This window comes from Pelophylax lessonae, assembly GCF_965119305.1.
Source record: "Pelophylax lessonae genome assembly, chromosome: 12".
In the NCBI taxonomy this organism is placed as follows: domain Eukaryota; kingdom Metazoa; phylum Chordata; class Amphibia; order Anura; family Ranidae; genus Pelophylax; species Pelophylax lessonae.
The window spans coordinates 77,240,979-77,248,405 of NC_138779.1; positions in this window are offsets into that span (position 1 = coordinate 77,240,979).

Below are 7,427 nucleotides of genomic sequence, written 5' to 3' on the forward strand. Positions count from 1 at the left end.
TCAAAGGGGTTATTCATGGACTCATGTTAATAAGATCTTGGCAGGCATTTCATTTTTTAAGAAATTGCAGGGCTGCCCAGCCTGCTCCTCGTTCTTTTCAGTGCAACAAGCCATGAAAGGGTATCGCAGACAGTATGCTCGGGTGGATCAGCGGCGCCCTATTACACTGGACATTTTGCTACGGCTTTGCGCTGTTCTGACTGGCGTGTGTTATTCGCATTTTGAAGCAGTTTTGTTCCGGGCGGCTTTTTCTTTGTTATTTTTTGCAGCTTTGAGGATTTCGGAGCTTATCCCAGTACACTCAGTTGTGGGTTCAGGTCTGAAATTAGCCAATGTATGCTGTACAAAGCATAGGTTAAGTATTTTCCTGGTAAGGTCAAAAACGGATCAGTCAGGTGTGGGACACTGGTGTCACCTTAATGAATTTAAAGGTTCTCCGGTCTGTCCTGTTTTTCTGGTTTCAGAATATTTGAAGATTAGATCTTTTGATAATGTTCTGTTTCTGGTACATGAAAATGGGAGGGCACTTACTAAGTTTCAATTTGATTTCGTGCTCAGGAGATGTTTTCAAACGCTGGGGATGGGTCAGTTGCGTTTCTCATCCCACTCTTTTAGGATTGGAGCCGCTACTGAGGCATCTAAAGCGGGGTTGGAGGTTGGTTTGCTTAAGCATCTAGGGAGGTGGAAGTCAGATTGCTATACTTCCTATGTGCGTCCTAACCTTATTTTTGCTCCTTGCAGGTAATCGTTTGCGTGTGTGGATTGTGGGCCATTCATATGTATTTTGGGCCCACCAGAGAGCGAGGCACCGGATTTACTCCGAACTCCTTGGCTTGGATCAGGACAGATTTCAAGTGTCATGGCTAAGTAAACGGGGTATGCGGTGGGCGGAGTTGTTGCCCAGTTTAGACAGGTTACTGGTTTTTCGCCCTCCCCCAGATATTTTAGTGATTCATTTGGGGGGTAATGATGTGGGTAACGTGCGAACCTTAGATCTTATATTTGGGATTCGTGATGACCTGCTGGGTTTAAAGTTGAGATTTCCAGGCATGACCATTATGTTCTCGGAAATTATCCACAGGTTAATTTGGTCATCTGGTTACTTTAGGCTTTTAGGTAAAGTTAAAAAGAGACTCAATAAGGCTTTGGAGAAAATCCTACTTCAAGTAGGAATATTAACGTACCGGCACTCGGACTTGGAAGGTGGAATTCATGGTCTATATCTTGAGGATGGGGTCCACCTCTCCAATATTGGACTTGATATCTTTAACGCCAACCTAGGCACCTTAATTGAAATGGCCGCGCTGCGGGGGTCTGGTGACAGGCAATGAGGCATTGCCTGTCTGGTGGATGTGTATAAATCTGTGATAATTTACTGTAAGTTGCAACCCGAGTTGTTTATGACTGGGTTTGCCTGTTGTTTATATATTTATAAAGATGGGGAATTTGTTTTATTCTTGTTACCAGTTAATATAACAAGCCGCGGCCATATTTTATCCAAAATTGAGTCCGAGTGCCTTTTTTCTTTAAGTAGCATAATTATATATATTTTTATATGTTTGCTTATATGCTGAATGCTGGTTATAATTGGGTATGGCAATAAGATTACAGAGACACTCCTTCCTACCATCCCATACAATCACACACAATGATATCCAAGTTGGACAGTTCACTATGTAGATCTTCCTGCAAGAGAACAAAGCAGTGCACAATTATTTTTATTTCAAAATCTAATTTGTGAGATAATGAGACTCCTACTAGGCACATGACTTTATGTTGCAGAGGATAAGCAATTTCTAAGGCTTACACTTAAAGGCTAACTCCACCATTTAGGGTGTAACATAGCGCCAAGAGGATCCCCCCCCCTCTTCGGATGACAGCGTGCGGGGATTCTTCTCCCATGCAGCAGCTGTCACTTTTGCATTTTGCAAGTCTGTGCAGGACTCTAAAGGTACAACTGCATGATTCATATACAGAGATCTCTGAATGAGTAAACTACAAGTCCCTTCTACCTCTGCTGTAGTTCTCAATGGAACACTTTGCACTGCAGCGATTACCATATTCCTAGTTCAGAAAATGAAAGGCCATACCTTGTAACAGAGCTGAAAGGAGAGTCTGCAGAAACCTGAGCAGTTGTGATCCGCTGATCACATTTCCAATGATTTGAAGGCTTGTTTGCAAAAAAATAATAAATGCACACTTTTTCTGCCAATATATGTGCATTTATTATTAATTTGTAAAAGGTGGACTTAACCTTTAGGCCTAATACACAAACGGTGTTTGTTCAGCTCTCCTAAATGCATTTCCTTCTGCCAGTGCTTTGGTAGAAAAAAAATGCTAGATGCATGTAAACATGTTTAGGCACGCCAAGTACTTGGGCATTAATTATTTTCATTGGCCAGAATAATATTTTATTCTGGCCATTGAAATTAATTAATGCTCAAGCCCTTGATGTGCCTAGCGTTAATGCTTGTTTATTATTATTATTATACAGGATTTATATAGCGCCAACAGTTTGCGCAGCGCTTTACAATGTGAAGGAAGACAATACAGTTACAATACAGTTCAAAACAGGAGGAACTAGAGGGCCCTGCTCGTTAGAGCTTACAATCTAGTTTAGACGTCAAATGTTTTTCCTGACGCCAACATGGCAGCATACACATGATATAGCTCCGCCCCTATATCCACCCACAGGACCTGTTTAAATCTATAAAAGTGTGACTGAGAGCAACCTCCCCATTCTCCTTTTTGCCCTCAAAAGATCAACACCTACAGACCATCACATTCAAGACAAAAGCTCTTACCTACCGACTATGTCGCAGTTCCGTCTGGGTTCAGCCTCTCCCAGATCGAAGTCCTGCATCTTAGGCATGCCAATGGCGCCAACAAGGCGAGGAACCCCTTCTGGTGGTCTTCTGGGGTGTGGAGTTCTCTTAGTAGAGATAGTGCCCTCTCGTGGCTTCCATGTTGTGGGATCTGTTTATGGCAGCAGGGGCAGCATATCTCATGGTTCTTTCCTTCCTTTCCTTGATGTTTCTCTGTTGGGGGGGCATGGGTTTGCATAAAAATTATTCCCCTATATGTATATCGATGTGTAGACTGTTGTATAACATTCCCTGGTGATCTAGTAGCTGGTGTGTGCAAAAACTCAGTTTTGTATTCTTACTGCTAGTTGTATAGTTGAAAAAAGTCATTGTATGTTGAAAAGGTCATTTTCCTCATCCAAATTAACTTTATTATAAAAAGCTGGGAGGGGGAGGGTAATGGCTATTTCAACAGCCTATTTAAACCCCCTCCAGCCAACAAGGAAAAACATGTCCATAGGAACAGGATGTCAAGAAAGCAGCACGCCACGGACAGTCTACTAAAACAGGTAAGTGTCTTCTGGGGGAACGTTGGAGGTGGGGGAAGGGGGGTAGGAAATAGAGAGAAGGCAGTTTTTTGTATTTCATGACTATTTAAAAAAAAAAAGGGTTTTTTTTTTGTGTGTATGTATATATATATATATATATATATATATATATATATATATATATATATATATATGTGTATGTGTGTATATATGTATATATGTATATGTGTGTGTATGTGTATGTGTGTATATATGTATATATGTATATGTGTGTGTATGTGTATATGTATATATATATATATATATATATATATATATATATATATATATATATATAGATATATATGTATGTATTAAAAAAAAAACATTTTTTTCCTTTTCTAGGGGTTTTTACGAAGGGGCGGCGGGAGGGGATAGTGATAAAAATATATAAAGGTTCAGTGTGTTGGCATAGATTTAAATAAACATAGGTGTTCTTTTCATGTCACAAGGTATCTTTGCATGTATATAGATAAGAAAATTATTAGAAATCCTTCCTCTTCCTTTCCTTTCCTCTCTATGACTATGCAGCCCCCCCTGCACCTTTCGGTATCCCATTTCAACATGAGCTTACCGCCACACACACAAGACCACCACCATATCAGGTAAAGAGCCAACATCGGGTAAGTAAGAAGAAGCGGGGAAAAAAGAGTGCCCTATGCCCTGACGAGCGTGCCTTTTCATCTATTCAAGCCCCAGCCGCTCGCATTCCCGCTACACGAGGTTCAGAGCCTCTCTGGATCACCAAAGTGTCTCCAAAAAAAAAAAAAAAAAAAAAGGGCAGAAAGTGACTCCTCGAGTCCTGGCAGGCCTCAAGCACGAGGACGCAAATGCTCTCAAAAAAGAAAAAACACAGCATCGCCAGGGCGGACGCAGCGCCCGAGAGGCAAATGCTGGTCGTGCGGAGACGACCCAATGGAGTGAAAATTAATGTGCAGTCCCTGCTTCAGAGAGCTAGCCAGAGACCAGGAGCTTGAAAGCCAGCAAGTCTCAACCCTTCTGAAAAGGGTAGTTCAAGACTCACTGGCGGAATTTTCGGGGCACCTGACGCAACCAATGGCAGGTGGGCAAGTCACGGCCCCCATAATGGCTCATGAGCCTACCATCCAGGCCTCCTCGGAAGGGGACTCCGGATTCAAATTTTTCATGGTTTCCCCATTTATAAAAGCCGTAAAGGCGGCACTGGAATGGGAGGACCTGGAACCCCCCCAAAAGATGGAGAAGACTTGCTACCCCAGGCTGCAAAAGCAGGTCGATACCTTCCCTCTTAAGGCAGAAATAAGAGGTCTGTTTCAGGAAGAATGGGAGAAGGGAGAAAGAAGATCCGCTTCTTCCAGTAGACTCCAGAAGCTATACCCCCTCACAAAAGAAGACGGGGCGTCATTATCCAATCCGCCTGTGGTGGACGTGGCAGTCACCAGACTGGCCAAAAATGTAACCCTCCCAATGGAGGATTCCTTCTCTTTCAGGTATGTTCCAGATAGGCGTATCGACACTGACTTAAAAGGAGCCTACCTTGCAGCAGGTAGCGCCTGTAAACCAGCATTCACATCTGTGGCAAGCACCATAAGAGTATGGGCGCAGAATTTGGAATGCGCCATCAATAACCAACTGCCGAAAGACCAGATCATTAAAGCTCTGGATGAAATTAAACTTGCCGCAGACTTTAAGGGGGGAAGCGGCGATAGACATTATTAGGTTGTTCCGCCAGAGCAATGCTCAGCTCGGTGACAGCCAGGAGGGCCCTATGGCTAAAACCCGGGGAGGCAGACCCTTCATCGAAGCAAAATTGCTGCAAGCTTCCCTTCGACAGGAAAGCCTTATTTGGCCAAAATTGGAGACGGCCATCTCCAGAGTCACGGGCGGATGGTCGGGTCTTCTGCCCCAAGACAGAAAATCCAGGAGACAGAGGGGACGACCCTCCAGAGTGATACCGAATAATTTCCGGGAATACGGGAACTCTCGGTACAACAGAGACTCCGGAAGGAACTGGAGAGGCACTCACTCCACCTTCTTGAGAAATCAAAGAAACAAGGCCCCTACAAATCCCCCTACCTTCCAGAAACCCTTTTGACGCCAAACCAGTCCAGAGGGAAACGGTCGGGGTGTGATTGCGCAGATTTGCCCAAATCTGGCAGGATCATTGTCAGGACCGGTGGGTGCAGTCCACAGTTCGGCAGGGCCACTATTGGCCATTCAAGCAGCACACCCCGAGTATTCCTTTACCCGCACCAAGACATCAGTCTCCCTCAAAAATGTCAGCACTTCAGGAGTATATCAATATCCTGCTGGATCAGGAGGCGATCGTAGCAGTTCCTGCCTATCAGAGGTTTACAGGGTTCTACTCGCCTCTGTTTCTGGTCCAGACAAAAAAAAAAAACAGGAGGTTTTAGGCCAGAAATAGACCTCAAGAGGTTGAACCAGTTCATCAGGTTGGAGAGGTTCAAAATGGAGTCCCTCAACTTGATAATTTTAAAAAATCCAGCCGAGGGACTGGATGATCTCAGTGGGTCTAAAGGACGCATATCTGCACGTCCCAATAAAAAAGCATATCAAAAGTTCCTCAGGTTCGCGTTATTGGAAGACCACTTTCAATTTGTCTGCCTCCCCTTCGGGCTGTCAATGTCCCCGCGAACCTTTACCAAGGTACTAATTGCAGTCTTGGCCCCCCTCAGAGAGAAGGGGCTCTGGGTCCACCATTTTTTGGACAATATTATTCTTATAGCCCAAAATTTAGACCTCTTACTACAGCAAAGAGACTTACGTTGGCCACCCTAAGGACATCTGGCTGGATAGTAAACCTACAGAAAAGCCAGCTGGAACCTACGTGGAATATGGTCTACCTGGGAGCCCAATTTAATACTCAAGAGGCCACAGTCTTTTTACCTTTACAAAAATTCCCCAAGATAAGGCAAAAGATACAGCAGACCCTAACAATATCAGTGATGTCAGCAGCCCAATGTATGAGCCTGTTACCTGTTACCTGAGTCCAGGGCGTCCTGTATTCCGATGCTTCCATGGGCACATCAGAGACTCAGTATCTTCCAGCTGGGCTTCCTAGCGCAGTGGAGAAAACTGCGACTAGCTATTCCATCAGGGTCAGATTCCAAATGAGCCAAAGTCTTTGATGGTGGACACGCCAAGACACTTTATTGGGACACCGGCCGTTGGGTCCACAAGATTGGATCACGGTCACTATGGACGCAAGCGCAACAGGGTGGGGAGCTACCTGCGAAACACACAAGACTCAGAGCAGATGGGAATTCCCGACACAGGGCCTAGTTTCCAATGTCCTGGAGCTCCGGCAGCCTTTATGGCTCTAACCACCCTACTACCCTACATACGTGGGCGTCCAGTCCTAATACGCATGGACAATACAGCAGCAGTGGCATATGGACAAAGGCAAGGAGGAACACAGTCGTTCTCTCCTAGCAGAGGTAGAACCAATAATGACATTGGCACAACACCTGGTAGATCTAAGGGCAAGATATCTGCCAGGCAAGCAAAACATGGAAGCGGACATTCTCTCATGGCAGTGCAGGAACCCCAATGAATGGGCTCTTCACCCGGAAGTCTTCGGGCAGATCGTCCTCCAGTGAGGGCTCCCGCAAGTGGATCTCTTTACTTCCTCAACCAACTACAAGGTAACCCACTTCCTCTCGCACTACCCTCACCCAATGGCGGAGGGGACTGACGCCTTGACACATGTGTGGAGGGCAAAACTGGCCTACGCCTTTCCTCCAGTCTCACTAATACTGAGGTTTCTGAGGAGGCTACTGGCAGAGAATCTGGAAGTCATTGCGATACTTCCATACTGGCCACGCAGACCATGGTTTTCCCTGGCAATGGATCTGAGCATGTATCCTCCGGTCATGCTGCCAGAAACCCCGCTTCTCCTGGTGCAAGGAGACATCCTACACCCGAATCCATCTCGGCTGACCCTAGCGGCCTGGAGGTTGAAAGGCAAGGGTTACAAGACCTAGGATGTTCACACGTACACTGCAAAGCTCCAGGAAGAGCCCCACGAATACCATAT